Source organism: Dryas octopetala, chromosome 1, assembly GCF_963921425.1.
Source record: "Dryas octopetala chromosome 1, drDryOcto1.1, whole genome shotgun sequence".
In the NCBI taxonomy this organism is placed as follows: Eukaryota; Viridiplantae; Streptophyta; class Magnoliopsida; order Rosales; family Rosaceae; genus Dryas; species Dryas octopetala.
Genome location: NC_141366.1, coordinates 26,925,625 through 26,945,532, shown reverse-complemented (window position 1 = coordinate 26,945,532; position 19,908 = coordinate 26,925,625). Strand labels below are relative to the sequence as shown.

Sequence of the window (19,908 nt, the reverse complement as noted above, 5' to 3'; positions counted from 1 at the left end):
GAATCAAAGCCCTATCCAACGGATCACTGCTACAAGTCACATTAAACACCTGTTGACAAACCAAATCCATAACATCCACCCTAAAGCACTCATGCTCATCACTGGGTAGTTTGAGTGCCTCAAACACTCTGAACTCAATGGTTTGTCCCTGCACATTCATAGTTAGTGTACCCTGTTGCACATCAATTTTTGTACCTGCAGTGGCCATAAAGGGACGACCAAGTATCAAGGGTAATTGTGCCTCATACATAGGTACGGCCTCCATTTCCAAAACTAGGAAATCAGCCGGCAATATCAATCCATCTACTCTCACAAGTACATCTTCCAAAATTCCTCTGGGGTACTTAACTGATCTATCAGCAAACTGGATACTCACAGAGGTCGCCTTCAGCTCACCTAAATTCAGAGTCTCATACACAGAAAATGGCATTAAATTCACAGAGGCACCTAAATCAAGGAGAGCTTTCTCAAACCTACAATCCCCAATGATACAAGGGATAGTGAAGCTGCCTGGGTCCTTGAGCTTGGGAGGTAGCTTCCTCTGAAGCACTGCTGAAACCTCCTTCGAGACCTTCACTGTCTCGAACTCTTTGAACCTTCTCTTGTTCGTGCACAAGTCCTTGAGGAACTTTGCATACCTTGGCACTTGCTTAATCGCATCTAGAAGGGGAATATTGATCTCCACCTTCCTGAATATCTCCATAACACCCTTCAGAGGGTCCTCTTTCTTAGCCTTCTGCAACCTGCTAGGAAAAGGAGCATGTATAGAAATCAACTTAGAAGGGTCAGATTGTACCTGAGGTAAGGGAAAACCCTTGGGAACTACCACATGGTTGCTTGAGGATGGCACAGAAGAGTCTAAGGTACCCTTAACAGGTTCGGCTATGATCTCAGGTGCATCTTCTGACTCGACACCTTCCTCCACAACTTCTTTCTCCTCTTTCCCAACTATCTTACCCCCTCTGAGAGTAATTGCATTCACCTGCTCATTGTTCTTGGGGTTAATGATCACTTGCCCTGGAAGTCTCCCTGGCTCTCTTTGATTCAGTGCAGTAGCTAACTGGCCCATTTGTTGCTCAAGATTCGCAATGGCCCTATCAGTCTTCTGCATATGTGTCTCTGACTTCTGAATGAAAGACTGTGTGCTCTGAGCCATAGATGCAATCAAATCTTCCAAGGACTTCTTCTGAGGCTGTTGTTGTTGATAGCCCTGATGTGCCTGATGTTGTGGAAATGAACCTTGAGGCTGCTGCTGATTCTGGTTATTACTCCACCTGAAATTGGGATGATTCCGCCACCCTGGGTTGTAAGTAGGAGAGAATGGATCATTCCTGGGCCTCTGATTATATGAGTTCAGCATTTTGGCCTATTCTTGCACAAACTCAGGGAAATTGGCACCATGAGGGCAAGAAATCGTTTCATGTCCAGGTGTAGCACAAATGGCGCAAACCTCCAATGATGGAGCTTTCTGATTTAGGGCAAGTATGACATCCATCTTGCGTTCCAGCCGAGCGATCTGCGCATTAGATGCAAGATTATTAGAAGTATTGACCTCATTAACACCAGCGCACTTACCTCGAGTATCTGAATGCATTGTTTCTCTTGCCATCTCTTCATAGAGGTCAGAGGCTTCCTGGGCTGTCTTATTCCTGATAGAACCACCTGAAAAATTAATCACAGCATTCCTACTCGCAAGGGTTAGTCCTTTATAAAATATGCGCATCAATAAGTTCAAAGGAAGTCCATGATGTGGACATTGAAGTAGCAATGTATTAAAACGCTCCCAAGCCTCTGAGAATGACTCATCTTGTTGAGAAAACTGCATAATCTTATCTTGCAGCATATCCGTCTTTTGAGATGAAAAGAACTTTTCTAGGAACTTCTTCTCAATTTCATCCCAAGTCCTCAGTGATCCAGGTTTCAAAGAATTCAGCCAAAACTTAGCTTTATCCTTCAGAGTGTAAGGAAACACCCACATCTTGAGTTGATTCTCATTCACACCTGTCAAGGGCAAAAAGCTCACAGCATTAAATATATCTTTAAGGTGAGTTAGCGGATCTTCGCTAGGTAAACCATGAAAAGAGGGTAGCATATTAAAGTGAGAAGATTTGAGCTCATAATTTCTTGCAGCAGGTGGCAAAGCAATGCTCGAAGGGGAAGCAGGGATGGTCGGGATGTCTAGATCCCCCATGTGTTCCACGTTGTCTTCCTCGGCCATAACTTTTTCAAATTGGTGAGAGCTTGATGAAGATGTAGGAGACGGTGTAGGGGATGGCAAAGGTAGACGTGTTGCTGCTCGAACTAACTCCGCCTTACTCCTTTCACAAAACAACCTGATTTGGGCTAATCTCTCATCCAAATGAGTGTCCTCAATTGACTTGTTAGGATCTGGCTGGGACATGCACAAGTACCTACAAAATAAGAGACAAACACATTAGAACCACAATTGAACAACAAGAGAAAAGAAATTTTCGGACACTTTTTTTTTTTTGAAATAAATAAACTATGTAATTAAATAAATACGAAAATCAGAAAACTAAAACAAGTTAAAAACGAAAAACTAAACACAATCCTACAACTATGACTCACGGCACACGAACAGGGACAAAGGGAAAACAAATTAAGAAAACGAAAACAGCAAATAATCACTAAATAAAAACACTAAAAGAACGCAGTAAGATTGTCACAAAGATCAAATATAGTCCCCGGCAACGGCGCCAAAAACTGTTCGTTTTAAATTTTAATACTCGCAGTGCACGAATCTATATATAGTATAGATGGCAAGCAAGGTCGATCCCACGAGGACTATTGTTGATCTTTAAATGATAATCCGAGTGCTAAAAAGAAACAAGAAAACAAGACACGAGTGGCTGCCCAAGTTGTCACGCCTAGGGCAGCTGCTCACTTGAAATGAAACGCACGCACACACACACACGAATAAGAGGGAGTTTGTATGACTTGAAAACAGCAAATTAAACCTAAACAAAAACTAAGATGCGCGACTAGCAAAGAGTATGAAACAGCAAGTTATCTTGTGAAAATAGATTGGTAGATGATACTAGGACTCTAGGACTTTACCACTAGACCTCATATCCAATGTCATGGTGCAATTTCTGAAACCTTTAATTCCTATTGATGAATGCATTCGCATATTCACCAATGGCATAGCATGAAATGCATGATTCCCCAAATGTATAAACTAGTGCATGGCGTCTACCCTAGTTCTTGTACTCTATATGTGACCTATGCATGGCGTCTACATAGGAATGCATAAACAGAATTCATTAAGCTTATATGAGAAAATAAATGCAATTAAATCCCTAGTGCATGGCGTCTACCCTAGGTGATCTAAAATTGATTTCACACAATCAGATTTTAGCCAATTACTAAGCCCTAGATTGTTTATCACTCACATTAGGGATTGATTGGTTGTCCTCACCCTAAATTGATTAAATTCTAGATGCAATAATCCTAGGTGATCAATCAAGGATTAGAAACTACTAGAGAACAATGATAACAATGAAATCAAAATCATCAATCCATGGAATTAAATAAATAAGCAGCAATTACATAACTAAACCATTGAATATTCGGCCTAGGGCTGAATCCTAAGCCCTAGAAAACGTGATTAGTTCATGCTAGAAAACAAGAACAGCCACTGTTGAATGTGTTTTCTTAGAACAAAATAAACATCTATCTCATTCTAAGTTTACACGCAAGTGCACGAATCGCATCAGTAGCAAAACGTACAAGCACGAGGTTGATCCCACAGGGAATGGTTAATACACAACAAATCAATTCAATTAATCAATAGAATAACTAAATGGGGGGTTTTGGAAGATGGAAACACACGCACACATCACCACACGCACACACCCTTTATTCTATCTTGCAATATTAAGTTTTCAGTTTCAACTTAGATAAGCATGCAATAACCATCCAAGGCTAATGACAGTTAATTTGAACACAACATATTAAAGTTTGACTGCTAAAAAGGTTTGGCTAGTTACTTTCTCGCAATTGTTCTCCTAATGCATAAACTAAGAGCTTCTTGGGCCTTCCTTAGCCAGTTAATCTACATGTTCGCTAGTTCAAGCTAAGGCAGCTGTTACCCATGCAGGAGTCATTAAGTTTTGTGAGAACGTCAAACATGCACAACATATAAGCTTTGACTATTTCCTCATAGAGGTCGCCCAACCCCACTACCAAGAATAATCCCTTATTCCCTTGTTACTTGTGGTTTAGTGTATTTGACTATTTCACAGCTAAACCTAACAAATAAACTAGATGCAATTACCCTAAGGTGGCCAGTCAAAGGATGCAAACAACTAGTGACGGGTTCTAATAGATAGTGGAAATTTAATACGTGCAAACATCAAACTAACAGACCAAGAGACGGATAAACGATTTGTTAGAACATGCAAATCCATTAATCGACCTACGACTAACATGCAAGATAGAATAACTAACCTACTTACTTAAATTAAATAAAACAAAACAGAAACAATAAACAAAATCCCAATTCATACTTGCAAAAGAAAATCAGTAACGCAAAGTGCACAAAATTAAAGGCATAAACTAAACAACTAAATTAAATTGCATAAACTAAATGAAATCAGAACCATGCACTAAATAAAATCAGAATCATAAACTAATTAATTTCAGTAGCATAAACCAACAATAAAATAGAAAACTAGAAGGAAAAAGAAACAAAATCAGAGATGCAAACACTAGGGTGGCTGCGGCAAGGAGAGAGGAAGAAGGAGGCACCTAGCAAGCAGGAGGAACTCACGGCAAGGTGAGCTAGGGCTTGCGGCAGCAGGCTGGTCCTTCTCTCTCTCACTTGTCACGCCACCTTTTCTCTCTAAGTCTCTCTGAATTCGGCTCTCTTTCACTCTCTCTAACTTCTGAAAATAAAAACCTAAAACTGAAAACAAAACTAGCAGGAGGTAAGCGTGTCTAGGGTTCTGAAGTACATGATATATTTATAGAGGTGCAATCCTTGAGAGGCAAGGAGAAGGTAACTTGCGGCAGCAGCTAGGGTTAGGGTGAATAAGGCCTTGCGGCATGGGCTGCTCCTTGGGCTTAAGTGATTCACGCCTAGCCTAGCTAGGGTTCCATCCTTGCGCATGGGCTGCTGGTCTTGGGCTTTGGGCTTGCATGTTGGGCTGAAGTGGCTTGCACAAGATGGGCTAGGGTTTCACTCCATGGGCTTCTACCTTGGGCTTGCATCTTGGGCTTGCGCATGGGCTCCTTGGCTGCTAGGGTTTGCATGGCATGCATGCGCATGCATGGGCTGCCATCTTGCTCCTTACGCATGGTCTTTGGGCTGCTAGGGTTTGGGCCCATGCATGTGCATGCATGGCCCATCTTGGTTCGGCATCCCTAGGCCAATGGGCCCTCGACTTTGACTTTCCATTTTGCCCCTCATTTCCATTTGAATTCAAATTCATTTCTTCCCTCCATTCATTTCCATGGATGTCCGCCATCTTCTGGAAGCTTCTGGAACCTTGACTTTGTAGAGTTGACTTTGACTAACATTTCCTGGTGCAACTAGGATTCCTTGAAAATGAGAGATTCCTTATCCATTTCGACTTCTTGTAATGACCATATTGTCTCTGGGGTCTCCTAGTGTCATTAGGACTCCTTTCCCTAGTTGGGTTAGGTTTCCTAGTTCAACCAGGATTTCACATTTCTGGCTCCGCAATGATGGTTCTGAACTTGATGTTTCCTAGTGTGACTAGGAATCCTCATTCGACTAGGATTTCTGCACTTTTCCTGGTTTGACCAAGATTTCACTCGTTTTCCTGGTTTGACCAGGAAATGTCCCAAAATGGCTCCATTTGCTTCTTTTTCTTATTTATGCTTCATTTGACCTGAAAACACAAAAACAAGACAAGAAACACAAAATATCGAGTTCTAACACTCTAGGTTAAGGAATTAGTATCATAAAGTGATGCAAAATGCACACTCATCACACCCCCAAACTTAGATTTTGCTTGTCCTCGAGGAAATAAAGGAAAGAAAAGACTCAAGACTGACTCCAACATCCCAACAACTGAATTCATGCGCACAACCATTAATCACATAGGAAAGCAAGGCATATAAATTGTATTCTCCAAATTCTAATAACATTTCAAATAACATACCTCGCTCCTCTATTGTCATGTAGGCCATCATTGACACAAATCCAAGTTTTAGACAAACAAAACTAAATCAATACATACATAATAGATTCAACTCCAATCCTCATTATGGCATACTCTCAATGATAAGCACTCAAGAATTGAGTTGATATGTGCACTCACAAATGTATGTGAGAGGAAATATGTAACAAAAACAATTAGCTCACATATGTACATGAAATAAAGGCACATTTTAGAAAGAAATACTGATCTCATGAAAGGAATCCAAATGCTTGAAATAGAATTAATGACCATAGGCTCCCTTCTTAAATAGACTCCACATAAGTATAATACACACCTCTTGAGATCAGCTAGGGCTTTAATAGGGTTATAATGAAGACTTAGGCTAGGATAGGGTATTGAAATGAAAAGGAAACACAAAGGGCTAAATTCATGGAATTGCAAGCATCAATAGAACATTTTGAGGTACACTTTGCTTCTTTGCACTTTATAGTTCAATTTGAACTCTTTTTGCTCACTTTTTCTTTTGAAACCGTCCCATCTCTTTTCTTTGATTTCTTTTCTTTTTCTTTTCTTTGGGCACGGCATACATACTTTTCTGACACATTTTTGTATAAGCTATGCGTTTTCACTTCTTTTTCACCTCAATCAACATATAAACAACTTGCAATACCATAAAAAGGGTAAAACGGGTAAAACGGGTAAAAGGGGTGTAACACCTCCAAACTTAGGGTTTGGTATGGGGTAACAAAGAAAACGGCTTAAAAGTCTCAAAATGGGTAACTAAGGATAAAACATGTAATGGGTAGGCTTTCAGGCTATGGGGTACACAAACATGGCCTAAATTCATTTCTCAAGAGTTATGCAAATACGACATGCTTTGTGTACACAAGAAAAGAGTTCTAGCTCATTGATTCAAGATTATGCATATTCCAAGCAAATGACCAAATGAAAGACAATGAGATCAAAGCAACGACTTATATGACAATGATAGAATCAGAGTGGCGTGCAACACTCAAGAATTGAAGAACAGGGCTCAAAAGCTCACTTAGGTCATGCAAGTCTACTCTATTATGCATATAATCATTAGAAATGCTAATCACAACCTAAATTCATATCAACAAGGCCAAATGACATAGAATTGCAAGATATGTTATGGAACACTATTAGAATGAAAAGAACATCAAATATACACACAATACTAAAACATGCTCATAACAATCATGCACACTCAAATCAATTGGTTGGGGACTCAAAACGACCTGAAACAACCAAAATGACTCAAAAACTTTTTGTTTTTAAAACAATGTCGCACACTTCTAAAGAATCAAATCCATCACTATGGTGAATGAAATCTAATGAAAACGTGCATTTTGATGTGGGTTTTGACACCCTAAGTTTAAAAACAAAAGAAAAAGTTTTTTCCTAACCTAAAAACAACTAAAAATGCTAAAAACGAAAATATTTTTTTTTCTTTTTCTAAAAACACTCAAAAACACTTAAAACACCTTAAACACTTGTTCTAACCTAAAAACACTAACAAATGACAATTGCCCTTTGTTGAGTGCTCATTTTACACTACTTTATGATACTAACTCCCTAACCCAGAGTGCAAGAACTCGATATTTTGTGTGTTGTTAGTTTGTTTTTGTTCTTATAGGATAAAATGAGCAAAGAAGAGAAAAGGAGCCAAAAGAACCATTTTTAGACGTTTCCTAGTCAAACTAGGAAAACAAGTGAAATCCTGGTCAAACCAGGAAAAGTGCAGAAATCCTAGTCAAATGAGGATTCCTAGTCACACTAGGAAACATCAAGTCCAGAACCATCATTGCGGAGCCAGAAATGAGAAATCCTGATTGAAACAGGAAATTCTGGTTGAACTAGGAAACCTAACCCTACTAGGGAATGGAGTCCTAATGACACTAGGAGACCCCAGGGGCAATTTGGTCATTACGGGAACTCGGAATGGATAAAGAATCCCTCATTTACAAGAAATCCTAGTTGCACTAGGAAATGTTTGTCAAAGTCAACTCTACAAAGTCAAGGTTCCTGAAGCTTCTAGAAGGTGGTGGACATCCATGGAAATAAATGGAGGGAAGAAATGAATTCAAATTCAAATGGAGATGAGGGGCAAAATGGGAAGTCAAAGTTAATGGTCAAGGGTCAACTATGACAAAGTCAACAAGTCAAATGGGTCATGGGCCTATGCAATGCCGAAATCTGAAGGGGTCATGCATGCGCCAGCCCAAGAGGAAGCCCAATGCGCCAGCCCAAGACTAGCAGCCATGCGCATGCACTAAACCCTAGGGGGCTGGCGTGTGTCACTTAAGCCCAAAGCCAAAGCCCTTGCCGCAAGCCCAATGCTCTCCTAACCCTAGCTGCTGCTGCACTTTCTTGTTCTTGCCTCCCAAGGAATCTTAGCTGAAAAAAGAAGTCAAAACCCTGGAAAATAGAGCACCAATTTCGACAGCAATTCTGTAATTCTCCAGAACGATTCAGGTAGTATGCCATATATGGTTGGAAAGATACGGATGTTAGCTTCGCAGGGAATTATACGGATTTCGATTCCGAGTTTTCTAGCTCAAGATATGGCCATTTTAATGGAGGTAGCGCAGCAGTTCCGCGAGCTGAAAAGGGAGTTACGCCCAAAAAAAGCCCAAATCAGCCCAAGGCCCATGCTTGGCCGGAAATTATAAGCCTTGGTGTGCAAGGAATGCACTTATCCCACATTGAAGAGAAAGAGAAATCTCAGCCCCACTCTTCTTTATAAATACATCTTTATAACTCAAGGAGAGGGTGCTCTCCTCTTTAATTTTCAGAAACCGTAGCTAGCCTCCATCTTCCTTGCCGCACACCCCTTGTCCTTTCTCTCTCTTCCTTTTATTTTTCTGAAGCAAACCCTAGCAGCCACCATCACATCTCTTTCTCTTCTCTTGCCGCAGCCACCATCATCTCTTTTCTTTATTTTTCTGCTGCAGCCACCTATCTTTTTGTTCTTTTATTTTTGGGCTGAACTGAAGAAGGAGGAGGAAGTCACGCCGCAGCCACCACCACCTAGTCACGCCTCCACCTTGCTGCCACCTTGCCGAGCACCTCAGCCACCTTGCCGTGGAGCCCAAGGCCGAGCAGCACCATTGCGACACCACCCTTGCAGCCGCATCATCTCATGCTGTCATCTCGCCTTCACCTTGCTGCCTCGGCTTGATTTCTTTTTCCCTTTCTTTTATTTTAATTGTTTTAATTATGCTTTGTTTATTTATGGATTTAATTATGTGTAGCTGAATATTGGGCTAGGGCTAAGATGAAGCCCTAGCGATGCTGCTTACTCTCATTATGGATTATTGATTTTTAATTATTTACATGTTGACAAATCTTGGATCTCTGTTTAAATTGAATCTATTTGTTCCGCATCTTTGACTGATCACCTTAGGTTGCATGCATCTAGATATATGTTGTGAAACTAAATAAGCTCGAAAGGATGATAGTTTCAATAGGCAACAAGTGGATATCCTAAGATAATATTCATGAGAAAAGGGATCATAGAGGACATAGGGTACATTAATTTGGAGCTATGCGCTATGTGTTTGTCACTCTCACAGATCGTAATGACTCTTGCATGGGTAACAGCTGCCTTAGCTTAGCACTAGGGAACATGCAAGTTAACTGGCTAAGGAAGGCCCAAGAAGCTCTTAGTTTATGCACAGTAAGGGGAGTAATTGCTAAAAGTAACTAGCCAAACCTTTTAGTAGACGAACTTTGTTGACATGTTTATATATTGATTGTTAATATCCATAGTAGAGTGAATGGTATGCTAGTGGTGGATTCTGACCCCTAGTGTTTCTTTATTATTGTTTTATCCAAATTCATTCAGTTGTTATTTTAAAGTTTTGTCATTTATCTGTTAGTTTGTCTAGTCTCAAAAACCAATCAAAACCCTCCATTTGCGTGTGTGAGTTAGAGTTGATTTAATCGAATTTAATTAAGTTAGTGATCATAACACTAGTACAATTCCCTGTGGGATCGACCTCGTATTTGTAAGCTTTGCTACTCCGCGATTCGTGCACTTGCGAGTTAACCTAGAGCTCATAAAAAGTTATTTAATTTGCTCTAGGAAAACATACAACAAGTTTTTGGCGCCGTTGCCGGGGAATTGTTATTTGTGTTGATTGCTAGTTTAATTAACTTTAGTTAAGTCATTTTAGTTAGGTTTTATTTCTTGTTTTTATTTTTTTTTTTGTTCTTGCTGATTTCTCTTGTTTCTAAGGTACAATGGAAGAATCAAATTCGAAGATCACTCCTCTTTCACGCGTAGAAGGCCAAAAGGTGTTGAGTGCATACAAGGGAAGACCGAGACTCAATTGGACACCATTAAGGATGAGGCCTACTCTTGTGTCGCCGAAAGGAAGTGAATCTGAAAAAGCATACGAAGAGGAGAAGTCAGAAGAGGAAGTCGAGGAGACCTTGCAGCCGAATGAATCTCAGATGAGAATACCTTTGAGTGATTATTCGTCTCCAGCGCTTCTAGCTCAACCTACGTGCATTGTTTACTCTCAAGTGGAAGCTGATTTTGAACTTTCAAGTGGGACAATCAAACTTCTTCCATCATTTCATGGGTTAGAAGGAGAGGATCCCTACGTGCATATCAAGGAATTTCATGCAATAAGCGAGATTGGCAAGCTGAGGGGGTTGAGCGATGATCAAAGGAAGTTAAGGTTATTTCCATTCTCTCTTAAAGATAAAGCTAAACATTGGTTGTTTTCCTTGCAGGTCGCTTCAATTACAACATGGGAGGAACTGGCATCTAAGTTTCTTCTGAGGTTCTATCCAGTTAGCAAGACTATCATCATGAGGAAGCAGATCTTAGGGTTTACACAATCAGAGGACGAAGTGTTTCATGAGAGTTGGGAAAGGTACCAAGAGCTTCTGACTTCGTGTCCACACCATAATTTTGCCCCATGGATGCAGATTGAGTACTTTTATGAGGGTCTGTTGGATCAAGATCGTAATATAATGGATATGACATGTGGAGGAGCACTGAAAAAGAAGACTTTTGAGGAAGCATGGACACTCTTTGACACATTGGCGTTGAGTTCACAGCAGTGGAATAGACGGAAAAGAGTGGAAAAGAAATCAGCTATGGAAGCTGAGATGTCTGAGCTTAAGCAGATGATGCAGGTTCTGATGGCAAATCAGGAAGCTAGGCCATCACATGGAGAGGCATGTTTCGAGGTTCAAAGAGTTCAAGCTAGACCGAGTGTACAGTCCCCTGTTGAGCAGCGAAGTACTTATTTGGAGGACATGATGGCTGCATTAGCTCAGAGTACAACTTCGATGTCTAATGATACTAAGACGTTTATGAATAAGACTGAGGAGCAGTTGAGTGTCACAGCTAAAGCTATCTCGAATTTGGAAGCCCAATTGGAACAAGTGACTTTAACCTTGGACAAAGTGGTAAAGGGTGCACCAATTCAGGATAAGGCCGAAGCAATCACTACTTTGAGAAGTGGGAAAGTGATTGACAACAAAGTGGGCATTACTCAAGAGGATAATCCAAGTAATGAGGATGAAGTTGAGATGCTAGATCCTGAACAAGTGGAAAAGTACAAGAGGGATAAAGTCAAGGTTAAGGATGAGGAAGAGGAGGAAAGAAAGAAACAAGAAAAGCACGTTGCTACGCGTGCTAGCAAGAAGGCCGAGATTACTTCCTCTATTCCAAGAGCTCCGTTGCCTTTCCCTCAACGACAAAGGAAGCAGAGTAAGGACAAGCAAGCTAAGGAAATTTTGAAGATGTTTAAGAAAGTGGAAATCAACATTCCTTTGCTTGATGCTATTCAGCAGATTCTTAAGTATGCTAAGTTCTTGAAGGAATTGTGCACACACAAGAGGAAATTCAAAGAACATGAACAGGTGTGTCTAAGTGAAGAAGTCAGTGCTGTTTTGCAAAGAAAGTTGCCGCCCAAGTTGAAGGACCCTGGCAGTTTTACGATTCCTTGTTTGGTTGGGGATCATAAGTTTGAGAAGGCATTGCTGGATTTGGGAGCAAGTATAAATTTGATGCCGTATTCAGTTTTCGCACAGTTGGGCATAGGAGATCTTAAACCTACTAGTGTTACTCTTCAATTGGCAGATCGTTCAGTAAAGGTTCCAAAAGGTGTGGTTGAAGATGTGCTGGTTCGGGTTGCAGATTTGATCATGCCCACTGATTTTATCATTCTTGAAATGGAGGATACCCCAATTAGAGGTAATGAGCTACCGATCATATTGGGAAGACCGTTCATGGCCACGGCGAACACCAAGATTAATGTGAGTAATGGGAAGTTGACAATGTCTGTACTTGGTGAAACAGTTGAGTTTGATGTTTTTGGTGCAATGAGGTATCCAAAGGAGGAGGATGATTGCTTGAGGATTGATAGTTTGGACCCATTGGTTGAGGAAGTGTGCGAAACTAGCCTTGCAGAAGATACATTGGAGGTTGCTTTGGGAACACCAGAGTCCAGTGAATTAGATGAAATCGTGGAAGCAACTCCTACTCGTTTGGAAGGCAATCAATGTCACGCCCCGAAACCCAGGTACGTAACAGAGGCACCTATCTTGAGAATACCTGAGACTACAACAACCAATCCCCCGGTGTTATAATCCCAAATATCCACAAAATAGGTTAAGCCTTTTGGTTTAGTAAAAATGGGTTGGATCAGAGTGCTTGAGTTTGCAGCGGAAAGTTTATTCAGAAATAATTAATTCAGAATTAAACCAACCCTCGGAGCTACTATTGTTGAGAGTAACTTCAAAGAAACTGTTTATATAAACTCGATAGTTTAAAAGTAGACAACCCAAGGACTCAGTGTATAAACAAGATATGACCAAGGGTATATAAAGATAGTAAAAGGACACCAAGGACCTGCCCAAGGAAAATATACTGACTAAACAGGAACACATGAGTTGACAAGCTCGAGACCGCACCACCACCCCCTCAATCGAGGCCGTCAAAGTCCACACGCGCAGCACCTGAGAGGGAGAAAAACAACAATGTAGGGGTGAGCATCACATACGTTCATTGCTCCCCCTCAGGGAACTCCCTGCTAGGTTTGAAAAATAGTTTGAGGTATGTTGATGTGTTTTCTTAGAACAAAATAAACAATTACCTCATTCTAAGTTTACTCGCAAGTGCACGAATCGCATCAGTAGCAAAGCGTACAAGCACGAGGTCGATCCCACAGGGAATGGTTAATATACAACAAATCAGTGCAAATAATCACTAGAATAACTAAATGGGGGGTTTTGAAAGATGGAAACACACGCACACATCACCACACGCACACACACTTTATTCTATCTTGCAATGTTAATTTTCAGTTTCAAATCAGATAAGCATGCAATAACCATCCAAGGCTAATGACAGTTAATTTGAACACAACATATTAAAGTTTGACAGCTAAAAAGGTTTGGCTAGTTACTTTCTCGCCATTGTTCTCCTAATGCATAAACTAAGAGCTTCTTGGGCCTTCCTTAGCTAGTTAACCTACATGTTCCCTAGTTCAAGCTAGGGCAGCTGTTACCCATGCAGGAGTCATTAAGTTTTATGAGAACGTCAAACATGCACAACATATAAGCTTTGACTATTTCCTTATAGAGGTCGCCCAACCCCACTACCAAGAATAATCCCTTATTCCCTTGTTACTTGTGGTTTAGTGTCTTTGACTATTTCACAGCTAAACCTAACAGATAAACTAGATGCAATTACCCTAAGGTGGCCAGTCAAAGGATGCAAACAACTAGTGACGGGGGTTTTAATAGATAGTGGAAATTTAATATGTGCAAACATCAAACTAACAGACCAAGAGACGGATAAACGATTTGTTAAAGCATACGAATCCATTAATCAACCTACGACTAACATGCAAGATAGAATAACTAACCTACATAATTAAATAAAACAAATAAAATCAGAAACTAACAAATAAATAAAATCCCAATTCATGCTTGTTAACGGAAATCAGAAACGCAAAATTAAAGAAATTAAAAGCATAAACAAATGGAACTCAGCAACATGAATTGAAAGCAATAAAGAGATAACTCAATAAAATCAGATTGCAAAGATTAAATAACAACGAATTAAAATCAGAACCAAAGCTATAAACTAATTAAATTCAGAAACTTAAATTAAATAAATTCAGAAACCAATATCCAACATTAAATCTGAAACTAGAAGGAAAAAGAAAGCAAAAATCAGAGGTGCAACAAATGGAGGCTGCGGCAAGGAGAGAGGAAGAAGGAGGCACCTAACACAAGCAATTGGCTCACGGCAAGGTGAGCTTGGGCTTGCGGCAGCAGGTGGTCCTTCCCTCTCACTTGTCACGCCACCCTCTCTCTAAACCTCTCTCTGAATTTGGCTCACCTTACAAGAAAATAAAAGTCTGAAACTAAAACCCTAAAACAGAAAAATAAAACTAGAAGGGGAAGAGAGTGATTTCGGCTGGAGGAGGAGAGAAAATAATGTTCTCTAAAAGTCTGAATGAGGGGATTTAAATAGGAGAAGCCTTCCTTGAGAGGCAAGGAAAAGACTTGCGGCTGCATAGGGTTTTCCTTCTCCTAGTGCCTTACGGCTTCAGCTAGGGTTAGCTGACTAGGGCCTTGGCGTGATGGGCTGCTCCCTTATGGGCTTGAGTGGCTCACGCCTAGCCTAGCTAGGGTCCCTCCTTGGCGCATGGGCTGGTAGTCTTGGGCTTTGGGCTTGCATGTTGGGCTTCCATGTTGGGCTTCAGTAGCTTGCACAAGATGGGCTAGGGTTTCACTCCATGGGCTTCCACCTTGGGCTTGCGCATGGCCCCTTATCTTGCTAGGGTTTGCATGGCATGCATGCGCATGCATGGCTGCCATCTACCTCCTTGCGTGTGGCTTTTGGGCTGCTAGGGTTTGGGCCCATGCATGTGCATGCATGGCCCACTTGGTTCGGCATCCCTAGGGCCCATGGGCCCTCCACTTTTGACTTCCCATTTTGCCCCTCATTTCCATTTGAATTCAAATTCATTTCTTCCCTCCATTCATTTCCATGGATGTCCACCACCTTCTGGAAGCTTCTGGAACCTTGAAAAACATTTCCTGGTGCAACTAGGATTTCTTGAAAATGAGAGATTCCTTATCCATTTCGACTTCTCATAATGACCATATTGCCCCTGGGATCTCCTAGTGTCACTAGGACTCCTTTCCCTAGTTGGGTTAGGTTTCCTAGTTCAACCAGGATTTCCTGTTCGGATCAAGATTTCACATTTCTGGCTCCGCAATGATGGTTCTGGACTTGATGTTTCCTAGTGTGACTAGGAATCCTCATTTGACTAGGATTTCTGCACTTTTCCTGGTTTGACCAGGATTTCACTCGTTTTCCTGGTTTGACCAGGAATTGTCCCAAAATGGCTCCATTTGCTTCTTTTTCTCATTTCTGCTTCATTTGACCTGAAAACACAAAAACAAGACAAGAAACACAAAATAGCGAGTTCTAACACTCTAGGTTAAGGAATTAGTATCATAAAGTGATGCAAAATGCACACTCATCACACCCCCAAACTTAGATTTTGCTAGTCCTCGAGCAAATAAAGGAAAGAAAAGACTCAAGACTGACTCCAACATCCCAACAACTGAATTCATGCGCACAACCATTAATCACATAGGAAAGCAAGGCATATAAATGGTATTCTTCAAATTCTAATAACATTTCAAATAACATACCTCGCTCCTCTATTGTCATATAGGCCATCCTTGACACAAATCCAAGTATTAGACAAACAAAACTAAATCAATACATACATAATAGATTCAACTCCAATCCTCACTATGGCATACTCTCAATGATAAACACTCAAGAATTGGGTTGATATGTGCACTCAAAAGTATATGTGAGAGGAATTATGTAACAAAAACAATTAGCTCACATATGTACATGAAATAAAGGCACATTTTAGAAAGAATACTGATCTCATGAAAGGAATACAAATGCTTGAAATAGAATCAATAGCCATAGGCTCCCTTCTTAAATAGACTCCACATAAGTATAATACACACTCTTGAGATCAGCTAGGACTTTAATAGGGTTATAATGAAGGCTTAGGTTAGGATAGGGTATTGAAATGAAAAGGAAACACAAAGGGCTAATTTCATGGAATTGCAAGCATCACTAGAACATTCTGAGGTACACTTTGCTTCTTTGCACTTCATAGCTTACTTGAGCTCTTTTTGCTCACTTTTTTTTTTTTCTTTTGAAACCGTCCCATCTCTTTTCTTTGATTTTTTTTTTTTTTCTTTTCTTTGGGTACGGCATACATACTTTTCTAACACATTTTTGTATAGGCTATGCTTTTTCACTTCTTTTTCACCTCAATCAACATATAAACAACTTGCAACACCATAAAAAGGATAAAACCGGTAAAAGGGGTGGTACACCCCCAAACTTAGGGTTTGGTATGGGGTAACAAAGAAAACGGCTTAAAAGGCTCAAAATGGGTAACTAAGGATAAAACATGTAATGGGTAGGCTTTCAGGCTATGGGGTACACAAAAAGGGCCTAAATTCATTTCTCAAGAGTTATGCAAATACGGCATGCTTTGTGTACACGAGAAAAGAGTTCTAGCTCATTGATTCAAGATTATGCATATTCCAAGCAAATGACCAAATGAAAGATAATGAGATCAAAACAACGACTTATATGACAATGATAGAATCAGAGTGGCGCGCAACACTCAAGAATTGAAGAACAGGGCTCAAAAGCTCACTTAGGTCATGCAAGTCTACTCTATTATGCATATAATCATTAGTAATGCTAATCACAACCTAAATTCATATCAACAAGGCCAAATGACATAGAATTGCAAGATATGTTATGGAACACTATTAGAATGAAAAGAACACCAAATATACACACAATACTAAAACATGCTCATAACAATCATGCACACTCAAATCAATTAGTTGGGGACTCAAAACGACCTGAAACAACCAAAATGACTCAAAAACTTTTTGTTTTTAAAACAATGTCGCACACTTCAAAAGAATCACATCCATCACTAAGGTGAATGAGATCTAATGAAATCGTGCATTTTGATGTGGGTTTTGACACCCTAAGTTTAAAAACAAAAGAAAAAGTTTTTTCCTAACCTAAAAACACTAAAAACGAATTTTTTTTTCTTTTTTCTTAAAACACTCAAAAACACTTAAAACACCCTAAACACTTGTTCTAACCTAAAAACACTAACAAATGACAATTGCCCTTCCCCCCACACTTAAATGATACATTGCCCTCAATGTATATGAAATAAATGCAAAAATGATCAAATTAAGCGAAACGGGAAATAGCAAATATCCAAAACCAAATAAACACACCAAAATGAAAAGTTGTCTTATGAAGCGAAATAAAGAAACTGTTTACTTGCGTACGCAAGCGTGGACACTCCAAGGGTAGGCGCGGCCTCCATGGTTCTCAATGACTCCTCCTCCATTATTCGAAACAAAAACTTGGGTTGCCTCCCAATAAGCGCTTGTTTTTCTGTCTTCAGCCTGACATTGCCATCTCCTTTACTTGCGTCCTTTCCTCTTCCTCTTTTTGCCATTGCTACTCTCGGCACTCCCTAGGAACGAACTGAAGAAGCTCTCCATCTCTGACTTCTCCTCTCCATAAAAAATGATCTCCTCGTTCTCTGGCATCTCGGAAGTGAGCAAATACACCTCTTGCTTGGTGTAGTACCGAATCTTCATGGTGCTCTCCAATGCTTTGTACTCCATGTTAGAGGTGCACAAAAATGGTCTCCCAAGAATAATAGAGACGTCGCCCGGAATTGTCGGCACATCTAGCACTATGAAATCAGAGGGGATTAGTAATTTACGACATTTAACCAAAACATCCACAAGCATACCACAAGCTTTTTGGGCTGAAGCGTTGGCGAAGCGAATGTCCACATCAAATGGTTGCAAATCAGCCTCCTTAAATCCAAGCCTCTCGAACACAACCAGCGGCATGACATTGATAGCTGCACCACTGTCAGCTAAGGCATTGGTGATCTTATGCTCCCCTATGCTGCATGATATGACCAACGAGCCCGGATCCTTCTTCTTGCTTGGAAAAGATGCAAAGAGATAACCACGAATCTCCCTAGGAACATTGTGACTATGCCCTTGCTCCTCAACCTTCTTCTCAATAGACTTCAATTCCCTCATGGTTGCTGGAAATTTGGTGATTTCAATGTCCGGAATGAGGGGAATCACACGTGTATCAGCTTCCTCTTCAATCATTTCTGGATCCTCCTCTTCCTCACTATCACTGATCTCAATCACTTCCTTCACTTTCTTAGTCTTGACCACTCTAACTCTTTTTCTTGCAGTAGTCCTCAAAATAGCATTTACATGCTCCTCATTCTTCGGGTTGACGATGGGCTGACTTGGCAACTTTCCCTTCTCTCTCTGACCCAAAGTAGTGGCAATCTGACCCATTTGACTCTCCAAGTGTGCAATAGCCTTCGAATTGGCTTGCATCTGCTGCTCGGTACGGTTCATGAAGGCATTGGTGCTTTGGGCAAGGGAAGTGGTGCTCTGAGCAATCTGAGCAATCTTGTCCTCCAAACTAGACCTCTCGGCATTAGGGTGCACATACGGCTTGTTGGTGCTCCCACTAGCTTGCTGTCCATTGTTGTTGCTCCACCTGAAATTCGGGTTGTTCTTCCATCCAGGGTTGTAAGTGTTGGAATATGGGTCATACGGCACCCTAGGATAGCTCCCAACCTGGTTCACTTGTTCCACGTCACCCCCTTGTCCTTGCACACTCATCATCTTCTCTTGAGCCAAAGATAACTTCTGCACCATAGTCTTGATTTCCATAATCTGTCCCTCCATGGTGTTCGGCACATCAGCCACCTCATAGAACCCTCTCTTTGGTCCTCCTCTTGCACGATTGGAATCCCATTGTTGAGAACTCAAAGAAAGCGACTCAAACAATTCTGTAGCCTCATCCTCCGTTTTGGACATGAATGCACCACCACATGCCGAATCCACCTTGGCTTGGTCTCTCTCCAATAATCCCTGATAAAAACAGCAAATCACATACCAAGGAGATAAGTTATGGTGTGGGCAGCTAGTAAGTAACTCATTGAATCTGTCCCAAGTCTCATGGAATGGTTCGTCCGCCTTTTGCACAAATCCAAGGATCTCCTTCCGAATCGAATTAGTCTTGGAAATGGAATAGAACTTGTTCAAAAACTTGCTCGAAAGATCATCCCATGTCGAAATGGAACCACTGGGCAGCGAATACAACCACCTCTTTGCCTTGTCCTTAAGCGCAAAAGGGAACATCCTCAAACGGTACTGATCAGCGTTCAGGCCCCTCAATTGTGCGGCTTCACAAACCCCGGAAAACTCCTTCAAGAAATGGATCGGATCCTCCCCATTCAGCCCATGGTAGCTCGGCAACAAATGAATCTGACCACTCTTGATTTCGAAATCAGTGGCTATGGTGGCATACCGAATGCACGATGGTTGAGTGGGCAGCGAAGGTGCTGAAAAATGGCTCAGGGGCTGCGGCACTATCTCATTTGCTTCAGCCATGTCGACACTCTCAGTCTCTTCACTACTCGAATCTGATGCACTAGGTTGCGGGCTGACTTGTGATGCACCTAAAGCTTCGTCCTTGAGCCTCTCCAACCTAGCAACAAGTTCAGGGTTCATAAAACACACCTAATCAAGAGAAAAACACACAATCAGTAGAAAGAATGCATATAAAGGCATG

General features: G+C 40.9%; 1 non-coding gene across 1 annotated transcript; it reads left to right on the top strand.

Moving 5' to 3' along the window:
- The first annotated feature begins 19,239 nt into the window (after positions 1-19,239).
- Positions 19,240-19,346, top strand: LOC147299478 (small nucleolar RNA R71). The gene has a single exon (XR_015120146.1). It is a non-coding gene; the product is annotated as a small nucleolar RNA R71 (small nucleolar RNA).
- Positions 19,347-19,908: the final 562 nt, after the last annotated feature.